This window comes from Megalobrama amblycephala, linkage group LG11 (assembly GCF_018812025.1).
Source record: "Megalobrama amblycephala isolate DHTTF-2021 linkage group LG11, ASM1881202v1, whole genome shotgun sequence".
Taxonomy (NCBI): Eukaryota; Metazoa; Chordata; class Actinopteri; order Cypriniformes; family Xenocyprididae; genus Megalobrama; species Megalobrama amblycephala.
The window spans coordinates 12532455-12551369 of NC_063054.1; the positions used below are offsets into that span (position 1 = coordinate 12532455).

General features: G+C 40.5%; 6 non-coding genes and 1 pseudogene across 6 annotated transcripts; all 7 read left to right on the plus strand.

Annotated features, from left to right (window-relative positions):
* The first annotated feature begins 315 nt into the window (after nt 1-315).
* LOC125279153 lies at nt 316-529 on the plus strand. The gene has a single exon (XR_007187326.1). It is a non-coding gene; the product is annotated as a small nucleolar RNA U3 (small nucleolar RNA).
* Nucleotides 530-1995: 1466 nt separating this feature from the next.
* LOC125279152 lies at nt 1996-2209 on the plus strand. The gene has a single exon (XR_007187325.1). It is a non-coding gene; the product is annotated as a small nucleolar RNA U3 (small nucleolar RNA).
* A 1465-nt stretch (nt 2210-3674) lies between these two features.
* LOC125279154 lies at nt 3675-3888 on the plus strand. The gene has a single exon (XR_007187327.1). It is a non-coding gene; the product is annotated as a small nucleolar RNA U3 (small nucleolar RNA).
* A 1466-nt stretch (nt 3889-5354) lies between these two features.
* Nucleotides 5355-5568, plus strand: LOC125279155. Its single transcript, XR_007187328.1, has one exon. It is a non-coding gene; the product is annotated as a small nucleolar RNA U3 (small nucleolar RNA).
* A 1465-nt stretch (nt 5569-7033) lies between these two features.
* On the plus strand, nt 7034-7247 carry LOC125279151. Its single transcript, XR_007187324.1, has one exon. It is a non-coding gene; the product is annotated as a small nucleolar RNA U3 (small nucleolar RNA).
* Nucleotides 7248-7800: 553 nt separating this feature from the next.
* LOC125279157 lies at nt 7801-7901 on the plus strand (annotated as a pseudogene).
* A 607-nt stretch (nt 7902-8508) lies between these two features.
* Nucleotides 8509-8715, plus strand: LOC125279156. The gene has a single exon (XR_007187329.1). It is a non-coding gene; the product is annotated as a small nucleolar RNA U3 (small nucleolar RNA).
* Nucleotides 8716-18915: the final 10200 nt, after the last annotated feature.

Below are 18915 nucleotides of genomic sequence, written 5' to 3' on the forward strand. Positions count from 1 at the left end.
ACATTAAGATTCATTAATGCCCGTGTGACTTTTCGTCTAAAGGATTTTCTCCATTTAGATTCAACGGGTGGACTACAAAGCACCACGCAGGAAGCAATGCTCCAAAAAAGTATGACATTATAGATTGTTGTTTGTATTCCTCATCGTGTCATAGTAGGCTTCTAGGGGATTGTGGATGTGCTTTCTGCTATTGGCTCCGTTGTATGCGCTAAAATGTCACGCAAACTTTAAAGCCCACAGAACTCAACTACGCAAAACCGTTTGAGAGGAGAGGCGCATCAGAATGGAATGCCGTTTGAGTTTCGGTAAGTCGTCAAGACTATATTTTCAGGGATCATTTCTATAGTTCTTTGCTTGGAAATGTGTTTCGAAAGTGTTTGTCTCCCAACCCACGATGACGAGTCACGATGCTCCTTTTTGAGCGTGAATTGGGCGCAGAGCAACATCTTTAGTTGTGAGCTCTGCGTTGTTGATGAACGTTCTGTATTGCTTTTTGCAATATTGAAGAAAGGGGTGTGTTCTGAGTGGTGTTTCAATGTTTTTAAAACTGGTTTCCTTTTTTCTATAAAACAAACTTTGCTGAAATGCAGAACTGTTTGTGAGGATTGCATACAGGTGAGTACTGCACGTTGTGTAAGACAGCAGTTGCGAAAAGCAGTTTTATGTCAAAAAAAAAGTGGTCCTGATAAACGTTCACTCTGCGTTTTGAAATCAGCTGTTGCGAGTTTTCTAAGAGAGCAGTCGCCGTCAAGTTTCTGAGTAGGAAAAATGGTTAGTAAGTGCGTGAATTTTTCGTTGGATGTGAACTCTGTGTCGTTGATGAAGGTTCTGTCTTGCTTTTGTCAACATTGAAGAAAGGGGTATGATCTGAGTTCTGTTACACATTTGTGCCTTTTGAGAAAGTGGTTTGTTTTAGGAGCTTTTCTGGAATGCTTTGTGGCAATCCAGTATTGGAAACAGGAGCCCAGGAGCAATGGAGCAAGTCCTAGCTAGGACATGTCATCAATCACGAGCACTTCCACCGACTCACCCTCCAAACGTGGAACTACCCACAGCTGTAGCCAATGATGGCCTATGGAGGTCCCCATAAAACTGGGAACTTGCTTGACTCAGAGCTGGATGGTCCTGAGTACCGCCTCCTTCAGGATGAGGTGCTGAGGCACAGAATGGCCTAGAGAGAAACTGGCCGAAGAGTAAGAAGACAGAATGAATCTTGCAACATTTTCTATGGTGACTTTGCTTTTCTTCTGTTCTGTCTTCCCCCTTTAAGGTGGCATATAGCGTTGAAACAGATGTGGGGAACAAATCCGCCATGGATACCCCAGCCCAGGAAGAACCTAAGTTCCAGTTTAAATTCCTAAGTTCTTGGCTAAATAAGAGATCATTTGTGTTAACCCGGCTCCCGTCTCTTGTGGTCGCGTTTTGTGGCAGCTTAAACCTCTCCACATCTTGGGGCGCGTGTCAGAGCGTCCTTTTGTATAAAGCGAACACTGTGTATTATCCAAAAGTAGAAATGTTTGCAGCGATGTGGTATTATTGTCTCTTGGATAAGACAGCAGATATGTACGAAAATCAGGTTTTATGGAAAAAGTGGGCCGGACACGGGTTCATTTGGCATTTGGAGGTCAGCCATAGCACGTTTTCTAAGTGCGCAACCCACGTCAAATTTCGAAATAGTCTACATTAAGATTCATTAATGCGCGTGTGACTTTTCGTCTAAAGGATTTTCTCCATTTAGATTCAACGGGTGGACTACAAAGCATCACGCAGGAAGCAATGCTCCAAAAAAGTATGACATTATAGATTGTTGTTTGTATTCCTCATCGTGTCATAGTAGGCTTCTAGGGGATTGTGGATGTGCTTTCTGCTTTTGGCTCCGATGTATGCGCTAAAATGTCACGCAAACTTTAAAGCCCACAGAACTCAACTACGCAAAACCGTTTGAGAGGAGAGGCGCATCAGAATGGAATGCCGTTTGAGTTTCGATAAGTCGTCAAGACTATATTTTCAGGGATCATTTCTATAGTTCTTTGCTTGGAAATGTGTTTCGAAAGTGTTTGTCTCCCAACCCACGATGACGAGTCATGATGCTCCTTTTTGAGCGTGAATTGGGCGCAGAGCAACATCTTTAGTTGTGAGCTCTGCGTTGTTGATGAACGTTCTGTATTGCTTTTTGCAATATTGAAGAAAGGGGTGTGTTCTGAGTGGTGTTTCAATGTTCTTAAAACTGGTTTCCTTTTTTCTATAAAACAAACTTTGCTGAAATGCAGAACTGTTTGTGAGGATTGCATACAGGTGGGTACTGCATGTTGTGTAAGACAGCAGTTGCGAAAAGCAGTTTTATGTCAAAAAAAAAGTGGTCCTGATAAACGTTCACTCTGCGTTTTGAAATCAGCTGTTGCGAGTTTTCTAAGAGAGCAGTCGCCGTCAAGTTTCTGAGTAGGAAAAATGGTTAGTAAGTGCGTGAATTTTTCGTTGGATGTGAACTCTGTGTCGTTGATGAAGGTTCTGTCTTGCTTTTGTCAACATTGAAGAAAGGGGTATGATCTGAGTTCTGTTACACATTTGTGCCTTTTGAGAAAGTGGTTTGTTTTAGGAGCTTTTCTGGAATGCTTTGTGGCAATCCAGTATTGGAAACAGGAGCCCAGGAGCAATGGAGCAAGTCCTAGCTAGGACATGTCATCAATCACGAGCACTTCCACCGACTCACCCTCCAAACGTGGAACTACCCACAGCTGTAGCCAATGATGGCCTATGGAGGTCCCCATAAAACTGGGAACTTGCTTGACTCAGAGCTGGATGGTCCTGAGTACCGCCTCCTTCAGGATGAGGTGCTGAGGCACAGAATGGCCTAGAGAGAAACTGGCCGAAGAGTAAGAAGACGGAATGAATCTTGCAACATTTTCTATGGTGACTTTGCTTTTCTTCTGTTCTGTCTTCCCCCTTTAAGGTGGCATATAGCGTTGAAACAGATGTGGGGAACAAATCCGCCATGGATACCCCAGCCCAGGAAGAACCTAAGTTCCAGTTTAAATTCCTAAGTTCTTGGCTAAATAAGAGATCATTTGTGTTAACCCGGCTCCCGTCTCTTGTGGTCGCGTTTTGTGGCAGCTTAAACCTCTCCACATCTTGGGGCGCGTGTCAGAGCGTCCTTTTGTATAAAGCGAACACTGTGTATTATCAAAAGTAGAAATGTTTGCAGCGATGTGGTATTATTGTCTCTTGGATAAGACAGCAGATATGTACGAAAATCAGGTTTTATGGAAAAAGTGGGCCGGACACGGGTTCATTTGGCATTTGGAGGTCAGCCATAGCACGATTTTTAAGTGCGCAACCCACGTCAAATTTCGAAATAGTCTACATTAAGATTCATTAATGCGCGTGTGACTTTTCGTCTAAAGGATTTTCTCCATTTAGATTCAACGGGTGGACTACAAAGCATCATGCAGGAAGCAATGCTCCAAAAAAGTATGACATTATAGATTGTTGTTTGTATTCCTCATCGTGTCATAGTAGGCTTCTAGGGGATTGTGGATGTGCTTTCTGCTTTTGGCTCCGATGTATGCGCTAAAATGTCACGCAAACTTTAAAGCCCACAGAACTCAACTACGCAAAACCGTTTGAGAGGAGAGGCGCATCAGAATGGAATGCCGTCTGAGTTTCGATAAGTCGTCAAGACTATATTTTCAGGGATCATTTCTATAGTTCTTTGCTTGGAAATGTGTTTCGAAAGTGTTTGTCTCCCAACCCATGATGACGAGTCATGATGCTCCTTTTTGAGCGTGAATTGGGCGCAGAGCAACATCTTTAGTTGTGAGCTCTGCGTTGTTGATGAACGTTCTGTATTGCTTTTTGCAATATTGAAGAAAGGGGTGTGTTCTGAGTGGTGTTTCAATGTTCTTAAAGCTGGTTTCCTTTTTTCTATAAAACAAACTTTGCTGAAATGCAGAACTGTTTGTGAGGGTTGCATACAAGCGGGTACTGCATGTTGTGTAAGACAGCAGTTGCGAAAAGCAGTTTTATATCAAAAAAAAAGTGGTCCTGATAAACGTTCACTCTGCGTTCTGAAATCAGCTGTTGCGAGTTTTCTAAGAGAGCAGTCGCCGTCAAGTTTCTGAGTAGGAAAAATGGTTAGTAAGTGCGTGAATTTTTCGTTGGATGTGAACTCTGTGTCGTTGATGAAGGTTCTGTCTTGCTTTTGTCAACATTGAAGAAAGGGGTATGATCTGAGTTCTGTTACACATTTGTGCCTTTTGAGAAAGTGGTTTGTTTTAGGAGCTTTTCTGGAATGCTTTGTGGCAATCCAGTATTGGAAACAGGAGCCCAGGAGCAATGGAGCAAGTCCTAGCTAGGACATGTCATCAATCACGAGCACTTCCACCGACTCACCCTCCAAACGTGGAACTACCCACAGCTGTAGCCAATGATGGCCTATGGAGGTCCCCATAAAACTGGGAACTTGCTTGACTCAGAGCTGGATGGTCCTGAGTACCGCCTCCTTCAGGATGAGGTGCTGAGGCACAGAATGGCCTAGAGAGAAACTGGCCGAAGAGTAAGAAGACAGAATGAATCTTGCAACATTTTCTATGGTGACTTTGCTTTTCTTCTGTTCTGTCTTCCCCCTTTAAGGTGGCATATAGCGTTGAAACAGATGTGGGGAACAAATCCGCCATGGATACCCCAGCCCAGGAAGAACCTAAGTTCCAGTTTAAATTCCTAAGTTCTTGGCTAAATAAGAGATCATTTGTGTTAACCCGGCTCCCGTCTCTTGTGGTCGCGTTTTGTGGCAGCTTAAACCTCTCCACATCTTGGGGCGCGTGTCAGAGCGTCCTTTTGTATAAAGCGAACACTGTGTATTATCCAAAAGTAGAAATGTTTGCAGCGATGTGGTATTATTGTCTCTTGGATAAGACAGCAGATATGTACGAAAATCAGGTTTTATGGAAAAAGTGGGCCGGACACGGGTTCATTTGGCATTTGGAGGTCAGCCATAGCACGTTTTCTAAGTGCGCAACCCACGTCAAATTTCGAAATAGTCTACATTAAGATTCATTAATGCGCGTGTGACTTTTCGTCTAAAGGATTTTCTCCATTTAGATTCAACGGGTGGACTACAAAGCATCACGCAGGAAGCAATGCTCCAAAAAAGTATGACATTATAGATTGTTGTTTGTATTCCTCATCGTGTCATAGTAGGCTTCTAGGGGATTGTGGATGTGCTTTCTGCTTTTGGCTCCGATGTATGCGCTAAAATGTCACGCAAACTTTAAAGCCCACAGAACTCAACTACGCAAAACCGTTTGAGAGGAGAGGCGCATCAGAATGGAATGCCGTTTGAGTTTCGATAAGTCGTCAAGACTATATTTTCAGGGATCATTTCTATAGTTCTTTGCTTGGAAATGTGTTTCGAAAGTGTTTGTCTCCCAACCCACGATGACGAGTCATGATGCTTCTTTTTGAGCGTGAATTGGGCGCAGAGCAACATCTTTAGTTGTGAGCTCTGCGTTGTTGATGAACGTTCTGTGTTGCTTTTTGCAATATTGAAGAAAGGGGTGTGTTCTGAGTGGTGTTTCAATGTTCTTAAAACTGGTTTCCTTTTTTCTATAAAACAAACTTTGCTGAAATGCAGAACTGTTTGTGAGGGTTGCATACAAGCGGGTACTGCATGTTGTGTAAGACAGCAGTTGCGAAAAGCAGTTTTATGTCAAAAAAAAAGTGATCCTGATAAACGTTCACTCTGCGTTCTGAAATCAGCTGTTGCGAGTTTTCTAAGAGAGCAGTCGCCGTCAAGTTTCTGAGTAGGAAAAATGGTTAGTAAGTGCGTGAATTTTTCGTTGGATGTGAACTCTGTGTCGTTGATGAAGGTTCTGTCTTGCTTTTGTCAACATTGAAGAAAGGGGTATGATCTGAGTTCTGTTACACATTTGTGCCTTTTGAGAAAGTGGTTTGTTTTAGGAGCTTTTCTGGAATGCTTTGTGGCAATCCAGTATTGGAAACAGGAGCCCAGGAGCAATGGAGCAAGTCCTAGCTAGGACATGTCATCAATCACGAGCACTTCCACCGACTCACCCTCCAAACGTGGAACTACCCACAGCTGTAGCCAATGATGGCCTATGGAGGTCCCCATAAAACTGGGAACTTGCTTGACTCAGAGCTGGATGGTCCTGAGTACCGCCTCCTTCAGGATGAGGTGCTGAGGCACAGAATGGCCTAGAGAGAAACTGGCCGAAGAGTAAGAAGACAGAATGAATCTTGCAACATTTTCTATGGTGACTTTGCTTTTCTTCTGTTCTGTCTTCCCCCTTTAAGGTGGCATATAGCGTTGAAACAGATGTGGGGAACAAATCCGCCATGGATACCCCAGCCCAGGAAGAACCTAAGTTCCAGTTTAAATTCCTAAGTTCTTGGCTAAATAAGAGATCATTTGTGTTAACCCGGCTCCCGTCTCTTGTGGTCGCGTTTTGTGGCAGCTTAAACCTCTCCACATCTTGGGGCGCGTGTCAGAGCGTCCTTTTGTATAAAGCGAACACTGTGTATTATCAAAAGTAGAAATGTTTGCAGCGATGTGGTATTATTGTCTCTTGGATAAGACAGCAGATATGTACGAAAATCAGGTTTTATGGAAAAAGTGGGCCGGACACGGGTTCATTTGGCATTTGGAGGTCAGCCATAGCACGTTTTCTAAGTGCGCAACCCACGTCAAATTTCGAAATAGTCTACATTAAGATTCATTAATGCGCGTGTGACTTTTCGTCTAAAGGATTTTCTCCATTTAGATTCAACGGGTGGACTACAAAGCATCACGCAGGAAGCAATGCTCCAAAAAAGTATGACATTATAGATTGTTGTTTGTATTCCTCATCGTGTCATAGTAGGCTTCTAGGGGATTGTGGATGTGCTTTCTGCTTTTGGCTCCGATGTATGCGCTAAAATGTCACGCAAACTTTAAAGCCCACAGAACTCAACTACGCAAAACCGTTTGAGAGGAGAGGCGCATCAGAATGGAATGCCGTTTGAGTTTCGATAAGTCGTCAAGACTATATTTTCAGGGATCATTTCTATAGTTCTTTGCTTGGAAATGTGTTTCGAAAGTGTTTGTCTCCCAACCCACGATGACGAGTCATGATGCTCCTTTTTGAGCGTGAATTGGGCGCAGAGCAACATCTTTAGTTGTGAGCTCTGCGTTGTTGATGAACGCTCTGTATTGCTTTTTGCAATATTGAAGAAAGGGGTGTGTTCTGAGTGGTGTTTCAATGTTCTTAAAGCTGGTTTCCTTTTTTCTATAAAACAAACTTTGCTGAAATGCAGAACTGTTTGTGAGGATTGGGTACCGTATGTTGTGTAAGACAGCAGTTGCAAAAAGCAGTTTTATGTCAAAAAAAAGTGGTCCTGATAAACGTTCACTCTGCGTTTTGAAACCAACTGTTGCGAGTTTTCTAAGAGAGCAGTCGCCGTCAAGTTTCTGAGAGGCCTACGTTAAAAATGGTCAGTAAACGCGTGAATTTTTCGTTGGATGTGAACTCTGTGTCGTTGATGAAGGTTCTGTCTTGCTTTTGTCAACATTGAAGAAAGGGGTATGATCTGAGTTCTGTTACACATTTGTGCCTTTTGAGAAAGTGGTTTGTTTTAGGAGCTTTTCTGGAACGCATTGTGGCAATGCGGGCAATGCGGGCTTTTGGCTCCGATGTATGCGCTAAAATGTCACGCAAACTTTAAAGCCCACAGAACTCAACTACGCAAAACCGTTTGAGAGGAGAGGCGCATCAGAATGGAATGTTGTTTGAGTTTCGATAAGTCGTCAAGACTGTATTTTCAGGGATCATTTCTATAATTCTTTGCTTGGAAATGTGTTTCGAAAGTGTTTATTTCCCAACCCACGATGATGAGTCATGACTTTGAGTTTCAATAATTGTTAAGACTAGGGCCTCATTTATAAAATTTTCTGCAGAAACTGTTCTAAATTTGTTCTTATCGTTCTTTCTCTGGTGTTTGAGCCATAGAATGATCATTCTTTCAGATGTGAAATCTATAAATTGCAAATGATCTTGTACTTGCTTGCAGCTGAATGGTTTCAGTTCTCCACATTTTAAATGACACTTAACTGATTTAATTTTCATATAAAAGACCACCAGTCGTCTTCCAAGTTTTTGGCGAGCTGCAAGAATAGCTTAGATTTCCAAAAACCTGCAGTAATCTGACCAGGAAAAGTGCGTTGTCTGCTCAGACCCTGACATGGCTCTAAGCACTTTTCCATGTCAAAGACCGTTTTTATAAATGTGAGCGTTTGTGTGGATTTAAGCGTACGCACACTCTAAGATCAAATATGTACGTACACACGCTTTATAAATGAGGCCCTATAATTTCAGGGATCATTTCTATAGTTCTTTGCTTCGAATGTGTTTGTCTCCCAAAATGTGTTTGTTGTTGTCTTGTCTTGGAGTTTTTTGTGTGTGTGGTATTTATGTTCTGCAGAGCAGGACCCTGCTGAAAACCAGTTTTATACTGAGTCAGGCCCGATTGTTTTTAATCCTTTCCTGCTTAAAAATATAAATAAATGAAAAATAAATAAACCATGATGATGAGTCATAATGCTCCTTTCTGAGCATGAATGGGGCGCAGAGCAGTGAACTTGGTTGTGAACCCTGTGTTGTTGATGAATGTTCTGTATTGTCTTTTGCATTAGGTTTGTAAAGAAAGTTGTGTGTTCTGAATGGTGTTTTGCATTTAAGTCTCTCTTTATAAATTGGCTTTTTTTATAGAGATCTGAAGTTTCTATATAGCAAACTTTGTTGAAATGCAGAACTTTTTTTAATGACGTGGTACTAGGGCTCCAAGATTAATTGCACGATTAGAAAAATAACATTGAAATCATCCTTAAATGATTTGGCTTAGTGCAATTATGAAATCGCAAAGGCTGCGATTATTTTTTTTTTATACACATCTTGTCAATGAAGTATGGCTCCAACTGCTAATCCATCTGAAAGCACTGCGAATTTGAGTCGCTTATAATATGTATTTCAAAAAGCAACACGCGTCAAACATCTTTCCAGACATGAGAAGCATTTATTAACATCTTGTCCAACAAAAGACAACATTTAATAACGTTTTTACTCCAAACTCACTTCATAATGACAGTTGAGCATCCTTCTGTGAGATGATGTGGCTTCTTACACAGAATAAGTCAGTCGTGTGTTTATTAGCCATGTTTAATCAATCAAAGCATTTCAATCTTTTGTTTATTCAGCTACAGCCACACTATGATGCCCACTGGGGTTTCCTGGAATGACATGTGTTATCTACTTCTGTGACAAGGCATATTTGGAGTTTCCGCACAAGAGCCCTCTGGCTTTCAGATGGAGAAGCATTTACTACTAATCTAAGAGCCTTACAGCACTGACAAGCTGCGCATAAAATAATCCCCAGCCTTTGCCAAATCGCGTATAGTTTAATTGCGATTTATTGTGCAGCCCTACGTGGTACTGTATGTTACGTATGACAGTGGTTGCAAAAAGAGGTTTTATGGAAAAAAGTGGTATGGATACACTTTCACAGAGATGGGAAGTAACAAAGTAAAAATACTTTGTTACTGTACTTAAAGGATTAGGTCACTTTTGAATTAAAATTTCCTGATAATTTACCCACCCACATGTCATCCAAGTTGTTCATGTCTTTCTTTCTTCAGTCTAAAAGAAAATAAGGTTTTTGAGGAAAACATTCCAGGATTTTTCTCCATAAAGTGTACTTCAGTGTGGTACAATGGGTGGAAGGTCCAGTTATTTAAAAGTTAGTATGATGTTCCTGAAACATTCTTTCAACTTAATTTTGATCTAAAATTCAACATTATAGGAATGTTGATTTATAACATTTCAAGAACATGAAAATGTCCAGTTTCCTTAATGTTAGTAGAATGTTATTTAAAGGTTAGTATGATGTTCCTGAAACATTCTTTCAATCATTCAAAAACCTGCTGTGAACAAGCACTGAAAGAAAGAGAAATAAGAACACAAACTACAACTTTCTTCAGCCACAGCTGTAGATGAACTGAAGATAAAAGACATTAAATCTCTGAAGATCTGATTAAACAACTCCACAAACAGCATTACCAGCTTCACTTATTACTAACCAGACTGACTTTATTTCTGTCACACGTCTACAGAAGCTCTTACTGAGAATTAACAGAAGTTTAGATGTTTCGTTTGAGGTCACCATCATGGAGGTTGGTGGTTGCTTTAGTTGAGCTCTTGACCTCTGACTGTTATAGAGTTTTTTCTTTATCAGCAAGAGTTTTTTTTTTCTCAGAAAATGTTTCTGCACTGATAAAGTAGATCATGTCTGTTTTAATAATAAACAAATAACTGCAATAAAGTGGTTTAATCAACTGTTTTATTGAAGTTTTCTTTACTTTTGGTATTGAAGTATTATGGAAAAAGAAATAAACTCAAATTATAGAAATTGTTTTTAACACTGAACTGATTTATGTTGGATTATCCAAAACTATTTAGAAGTTAAAATCGACACACTTAGACATCAGCACTCATCATACAAAACTCAACAATGGTGACAATAAAAAAAAAAAAATTCAGCTGCATAATTTATTCATGTTGCAATGCATGCTGGGAGCCATGAATGTGTTTTGTATGCTGGCATGAAGCATGTCACCATTGTTGTGTTTCATATGCCGAATGTTGATGTCTGTGAGTGTATAAATGACACAAAACAACGTTTTAAACAGAAAATGAATAATGACAGTGTTGCAAATGATATTTTTCACATTGGTTGAGTTTAATACAGCATTTCAATTTCTTAAAGGGTTAGTTCACCCAAAATTGAAAATTCTGTCATTTATTACTTATTCTCATGTCGTTCTACACCCGTAAGACCTTCATTAATCTTCAGAACACAAATGAAGATATTTTAGTTGAAATCCGATAGCTCCGTGAGGCCTCCATAGGGAGCAATGGACACTTCCTCTCTCAAGATCTATAAAGGTACTAAAAACATATTTAAATCGGTTCATGTGAGTAAAGTGGTTCAATATTAATATTATAAAGCGACGAGAATATTTTTGGAGTGCCCAAAAAAACGAAATAACGACTTTTTTAATGATGGCCGATTTCAAAACAATGCTTCAGGAAGATTCGGAGCACAGATGAATCAGTGTGTCAAATCTGCAGTTCGGAGTGCCAAAGTCACGTGATTTCAGCCGTTGGCAGCATAGGTTGGCAGTTTGACACGCGATCCGAATAATGATTCGACACACTGATTCATTTATGCTCCGATGATTTTGAAATTGGCCATCACTAAATAAGTCGTTATTTTGTTTTTTTGGCGCTCCTTTAGTCGCTTTATAATATTAATATTGAACCACTGTACTCACATGAACCGATTTAAATATGTTTTTAGTACCTTTATGGATCTTGAGAGAGAAAGTGTCCATTGCTCCCTATGGAGGCCTCACGGAGCTATCGGATTTCAACTAAAATATCTTAATTTGTGTATTGAAGATTAACGAAAGTCTTACGGGTGTAAGTGGTTTAAGCAGTTGCTTAAACCACTTTAATGCAGTTCTTTGTCTGTTATTAAAACAGATATGCTGATCTTCTTTGTCAGTACAAAAATATTTTCTGAAAACATGCAATTGCTGATAAAGAAGAGACCTTACTAGTCAGGGCTCAAGAGCTCAACTAAAGCAACCACCAACCTCCATGATGGTGTCCTCAAACGAAACATCTAAACTTCTGTTTATTCTCAATAAGAGCTTCTGTAGACATGTGACAGAAATAAAGTCAGTGTGGGCAGCGTTTCCCAAAAGCATCGTAAGCTTAAGTTGATCATAGCGCCATTGAAACCAATGGCGCTACGATCAACTTAGGCTTACGATGCTTTTGGGAAACGCTACCCTGGGGTGAGTTTCCCGAAAGCATCGTTGGTGAACCATGGTCGTAAGTCCCATTGAACTCTATTGGTAACGACGGAACTTGCGACCATAGTTCACTTTGGGAAACGCACCCCTGGTTAGTAATAAGTGAAGCTGGTAATGCTGTTTGTGGAGTTGTTTAATCAGGGGCCGTATTCACAAAACATTTTATCTTACCACTAAGAGTTCTCCTAAATAGCAGTAAAAGTTCTTAGCTAAGATTTTTCTCTTAAAACCTATTCACAAAGCTGCTGAGACAAACTTTTACTAAGGAATAGACAGAAGTCTTAAGCTAAGAGTAAGGGCGGGGTTCACCTCGTTGCTATGGAGTAAACACAGTGATTGGCTGATGGGGGAGGAGTCAGCAATTTAATCATAGAAATATTGTAGAATGAGGTGTCATGTTTCCACATTAAAATAAAGGTTTTAAAATACAAATGTTGCCCTATTCAAATAAATATTTTTCAATAAAAATGTTGCCATAGTCAAAATAAAATGTTGCCATAAAGGTTTTAAAATAGGCTAAGTGTCACTAATTAAACTAGTATATACAGTTAATTGTCTACCTCTTGGATGTCTGCATCTCAAGAGAATGCAGAATTCAAGCGACACATTATGTTTAATAAACAAAGTTTGGGAGAAACACATTCGAACAGTTTTTCTAATCAGCTCAAGAGGAGGAATATATACACAGACGAAAACCGACTCGCCTATAGTTACTTTGACAGTTTTCTGCATCCCTCCGCCACCCCACTCTTCACTCTCGGCTGGGGATCTGGAGATAACTTCCTAGCTAAATTCCAAGCTCGGAGCCCTCAATCCCCTTGGACAGCACACCAAATATGCTTATTATATATATATTTTTTTACTCTATTCAATCATTTGTAAGTGTGAACTCATGAAAACCATTGCCACAGGTAATCAGACAATATTTATTTATTTATTAAAGGTTTTTTTTTTTTTTTTTTTTTTTGCGTCTCATTGTAGATTCAAATCTATAAATAAAAATGTATTGCATTTATGAAGAAAAAATTCAGCAACTAAGGCTCTATCACTATTGCCTCAGTGGTGTACAGTGTCTTTGGGTGGATTAGGACTGTTTGTGATTTGGTCTTAGTAACTTAGGAGTCCTCTTGACTACTCCTAATGTTTCACAGATTTAGGAGCTACTTTTAGCGCTAAAATGCTTTGTGAAACTGACACTTTTATAGAACTGACACGCCCATTATTTTTAAGAGCTTCTCCTAAATCGGCAAGTTAGGAGCTACTTTTAGCCTTAAGATGTTTTGTGAATACGGCCCCAGAGATTTAATGTATTTTATCTTCAGTTCATCTAAGGCTGTGGCTGAAGAAAGTTGTAGTTTGTGTTCTTATTTCTCTTTCTTTCAGTGTTTGTTCACAGCAGGTGTTTGAATGATTGAAAGAATGTTTCAGGAACATCATACTAACCTTTAAATAACATTCTACTAACATTAAGGAAACTGGACATTTTCATGTTCTTGGAATGTTATAAATCAACGTTCCTAGAATGTTGAATTTTAGATCAAAATTAAGTTGAAAGAATGTTTCAGGAACATCATACTAACCTTTAAATAACATTCTACTAACATTAAGGAAACTGAACATTTTCATGTTCTTGGAATGTTACAAAGTCAACGTTCCTACAATGTTGAATTTTAGATCAAAATTATGTTGAAAGAACGTTTGAGGAACGTTATACCTTATAAAAACGTTCCTATAACGTCAAGAAAACTGGACGTATTTAACGTTCCCAGAACCAACACTGAATATTTAGACAACGTTCTTATAACAAAATTCTGTTATCTGGGTAATGCCAAGGCCTTTGGGAAAAAGTTTGGTTAGCTTATATTTACATTTCACTTGGTCGGGTGATCAGTCCGGGAATGAGAAACGTCGTCCACTGGTATCCTTTTGCAGTGGGCATCCATTTGCAGTGGGAGAGACTGGATTGCTTTCCAACAGTTGCAGAGCTCCATGAGGCCTTCATAGGGAGCAATGACATTTCCTCTCTCAAGATCCATAAAGGTACTAAAAACACATCAGTTCATGTGAGTACAGTGGTTCAATATTAATATTATAAAGCGACAAGAATATTTTTGGTGTGCCAAAAAAACAAAAACAAAATAACGACTTATAAAGTGATGGCCAATTTCAAAACAATGCTTCAGGAAGCATCGGAGCACAATGCATCAGTGTATCGAATCATTATGGAGTCAAATTAATGCCTTAAAGTTTTGCACAAAAATAAAGTTTTGCAAAACAAAAAAAAGAATTGAGCAATAAAAAAATGTTTTGCAAACAAAAATAAAGAATTGCAAAGGAAAAATAAAGTATTGAGCAGAAAAAAATAAGTTTTGCAAGCAAAAATAATAAATTGCAAAATAAAATAACGTAGTGCAAAAATAAAAATATAATCAATTACAAAAATCAATGACAGCTGTAATCCTATTTTATCTTTGCCACATATTTTTCATGCTCAAACCTACTAAATCATTTGCAACGCTCATTTTATTCTGCGTTTCAGTCAAGCGTGCGCTCACGATACCGGCTTTCATTTGCGCTGCACTTTTCTGTGCGGTTCTCTTTATGGCACTGGTTTGACGTGGGGTGGAGTCAAGAAACGGGGGCACGCCCCCGCGAAACACGTCATCGACAGGAGACGCAGATCGCAACAGAACAGATCAAGCATAGAGACAGAGCGCATTTATTATAATCTGAAAACCACGCCCACCGGGGGAAAAACAATCCAACCGTCTCCACTGACTTTGTAATGCATGATGCTGCCTCCTTGTCTTTTCTGACTCATTACAAAAAACAGAACAATGCCTAAAAGCTGCTGTGTGACAAGGTGTACAGCTAACAAGCTAAAAACCCCAGAAATAAGTTTTTATAAGCTGTCGACCCCAAAAAACGAATGTTTAAGGACACAAAAGTGGATACAGGCAGTGAGACAGAGCGCAACAGGTCATATTACTATAAGAAATGCATTGGAGGGGGTCGTAATTGGCGACAACATATGCTAAACAAACCAACAAAAATAAACCATTCATTATTTTTAACCATGTCAAAGAATTATTTCACCTGTCGCTGATTACGTTCCCCTCCAATGCATTTCGCGGGGCGTGCCCCGTTTCTTGACTCCACCCCCACGTCAAACCAGTGCCATAAAGAGATCCGCACAGAAAAGTGCAGCGCAAAGGAAAGCCGGTATCGTGAGCGCACGCTTGACTGAAACGCAGAATAAAATGAGCGTTGCAAATGATTTAGTAGGTTTGAGCATGAAAAATATGTGGCAAAGATAAAATAGGATTACAGCTGTCATTGATTTTTGTAATTGATTATATTTTTATTTTTGCACTACTTTATTTTATTTAGCAATTTATTATTTTTGTTTGCAAAACTTATTTTTTTCTGCTCAATACTTTATTTTTCCTTTGCAATTCTTTATTTTGTTTGCAAAACATTTTTTTATTGCTCAATTCTTTTTTGTGTTTTGTGTGCAAAACTTTAAGGCATTAATTTGACTCCATAAATCATGATTTGGATCGTGCGGCAAACTGCCAAACAGCTGAAATCACGTGACTTTGGCACTCTGAACAGAAGATTCAACACGCTGATTCATAATGCTCTGAAGCTTCATGAAGGCTTCGAAAATGCTGATTGTGTTTTAAAAGGAACCCCGCGAGTATTAATGTGTAACTAGATTACCGTTGCAGCAAAAATACAGATAAAAAAACGTCAAAGGCATCAGGGCTAAATTGGAGAGAACAAAGACGCGGTTCTTTAGTAAGTTTTATTCGTCCACATTCTTCACAACTTCCCATTCTTGTATCCTCTTTTCGCTAGTAAAGCAGTGAAGGCTTAAGCCCCGGGTATACTTCACTTTCCGCGCCCGGACACGTCACGCATGCAGTCGCATCCGCGCATCTTTCAAAGTATACTAAACCAAGGATGCACGCGATGACCGATTTCGACACATGCGCAGTGCAATTTTTCCTATATTACCAGACAACCGGACATTCGCTGGGCAGGATCGGAGAAGAAAAATAGTGCATCCACCATTGCAACATAGTTCAGAAGATACACCAAGAGAACAGGAATCAAAAACGATGGCGAAGGCATGCTTTTGAGTTTACTCGTCTTATTTTTGAATCACTCTTCACACACTGTTCTTCGACGACTGCACATTGTACTCAGTAGCCTACTGTGCGTATTGCCACCTAGTGGACTATTATTTCCTGCTTGCGCATGCGCTGTTGCACGCGCACCATTGAAATTTTTTGAGCAGCGTGCGGATGGGGTGTGCGGCTGGCCGCAAGCCCTCCGCATGACGTAATTTTCGTCATGCGGAGGGCTCGCGGCCAGCCGCACACCCCATCCGCACGCTGCCCAAAAAATTTCAATGGTGCGCGTGCTACAGCGCACAAGCAGTGCACGAACGCAGACGGCTGAAGTATACCCGGGGCTTTACATCTCTTCTTTTGTGGCCCATCGACTGAAAATTGGCATTGTATATTATATTCCGAGTTGTGTTGTGGTAAAAATAGCAACAGGACAGTGTCAGTAGCTCACCGAGTGCAACCATTTGATGTCGTCGACATAGAATGCACTGTGCACCTCATTGTCCAAATATGTCATGGATTTTTTCATGGGTTTTCTACTACATATTTCAGTAAGAGACATCATTTACATTATGTTAAGCCATACAAGTCTTAAAGAGGACATTGGATGCCCATTTTCCACAAGTTATTATGATTTAGGGTATTCCTGAAAAGTCTGTAACATACTTTGGTAAAAATTCTCAATGGATGTGTAAAACAACACCCTTTTTATCTTGTAAAAAACAGCTCTGTTCACAGGAACCTGTTTCGGTGCATGGCACTTTAAATGATAATGAGCTACTGTTCACCCCACCCCTTTTTTCCGTGGGGCGTGTCGACACAAGACAGGTGGAGCACTGCCTTGACAACCGTTGAGCATATCCCTTGGGGAAAGTATGGCAGCGGGAGGTTCTGAATACACATCGGTACAACCACACTGTAAAAAGTGAACATATGCAGTTGTTGCTTTAAGGAGATATTTCTACCTGATTCTACCTACAAACTCTAATTTGATGTTGTAACCAGTCAGTTTGATATAACGCAACACAAGGGAAAGTTGTTTTAACTTAATTGAATTACATTGACACAATGTACAATTTCCATTTGTAGCATTGCCACATAAGGAGTGATATTTATACTCATGTATGATTAACAAGAATGTATGGTTGATCATTTATTTTAATTGTCACCTTGTGTCCTGTTCCGTTGCTCCGGTGTGTGTGTGTGTGTGACCCCATGTGAACGAGATCTCGCGAGATTCCGCAGGTCCCGTGTGACCTACGCAGCACGTGACCATAACGCGGAACTTTAAAGGTAGCCGGCTTACCAGAGTCTAGTAGCGTCTGTTTTCCTGGGGAACGAGCAGTTCCCTCCTTTTAGTGTACGCTCCATTCGGAGTGTTACATAGTGGTGGCCCGTACGGGGATCGTTCTGTTTGTAATTGTTTCATTGTGTATATATATATATATATATATATATATATAAATTTGTAAATATGGAGGATGCAGATACCGCTACTCAGACTGCTATATTTAATGATAATGTACAGACATCTAATGATCCTGGTGATAATGTTGTGGATAATCCTGATAATCCTGCTACGCCTGATGTAGATTTTACGGCAGGCCCATTTGTACAGTAACTCGACGCAATCCCACAGCAGAATTAACCTCTATGCTGAATTCCCTGTATATTTCAGACCCTGATGACCAAAGTGATGATGATGCTGATGATGATGTAACACAAAGCTGTGTGTACAATGTTAATGTCATACAAACAATGCAGGCAAATATTGAGAAGATAAAGGTGGATTTATTGGCCCTTAACACAAAAGTGCAGGCTGGGGAATGTGATTTTAAACAGTCTATTGAAAGTGCTTTAAATAGAGAGGCCAATTTTCGGCAGGCAGTGGACACTAGCTTGGCGGAGCTGGAAGAATATTTCCAGTAGAGTCTGGAGAAGTTGGAGAGGGCTGTTACAGACTGCTTTCTGAGGAGAGAATCAAAATGTCCCACCTACTAGCATACATTCCAGCTACTTCCTTTTCTTTTTTTTACTGCCCCTAGAACCCCGATACCTGCTGCCAGAACTAAAACACCTACGTCTAAAACTGCCAGTGTTACGTATGATGTACCCCCTGTCAACACCCCACTAACCACTGTGCTTAATACTCCAGCTGTTCAAAGTGCCATGTCCTTCTGTGCGCAGCCTCCAATCATACTGGAGTTTCCCACCTTTGGTGATGCGTGTGAGATGGCGGATGTGCTCGCCTTCATCGAACAGTGCGAGAATTACCTGGAAATCAGGCCACTGCCCAGTCCAGTTTCTACCCGAGGATTACCTCACGGAGGTCGAGGACAAACTGAGGTCGATGGTGCAGCAGCCTGAAACAACGCCTAAGAGACTTTGCCTATGACTATCGGGCCCTCTGCTTAAAGTGGAAACCTGATATTTCCGAGGACGAGGTGGTGAGTCACATCCTTAATAATATCAACCCCAGGGTGGCTGGTTGCCTACGAGGGACTGTGAAAATGGTAGAACAGTTGGTAAAAGTGGGGTCAAAGGTGGAGAATGATTGTTTAGGGGCGAAGGACTACTGGCAGTCAAAATATAAATGAAAAGGTAGATAAGAGACCATCTGAAAGAAATACCTCCAAACACATGGCTGGCTTATCCATCGCCCAACCACATGCAGCAACATCCCTCCTATTGGTTCCGTTGGAAGGTGCAGGGCAAAGAAATGAAGGCGGTGCTCGACACATGAAGTACCTTTACACTAATGCAGGAAACCCTGTGGAGACAGTTAGGAGGTGAGTCAACGACAAGAACTACAGACCCTCCCCAAAAGTTCATAATGGCAGATGGCAAGGTTCATCA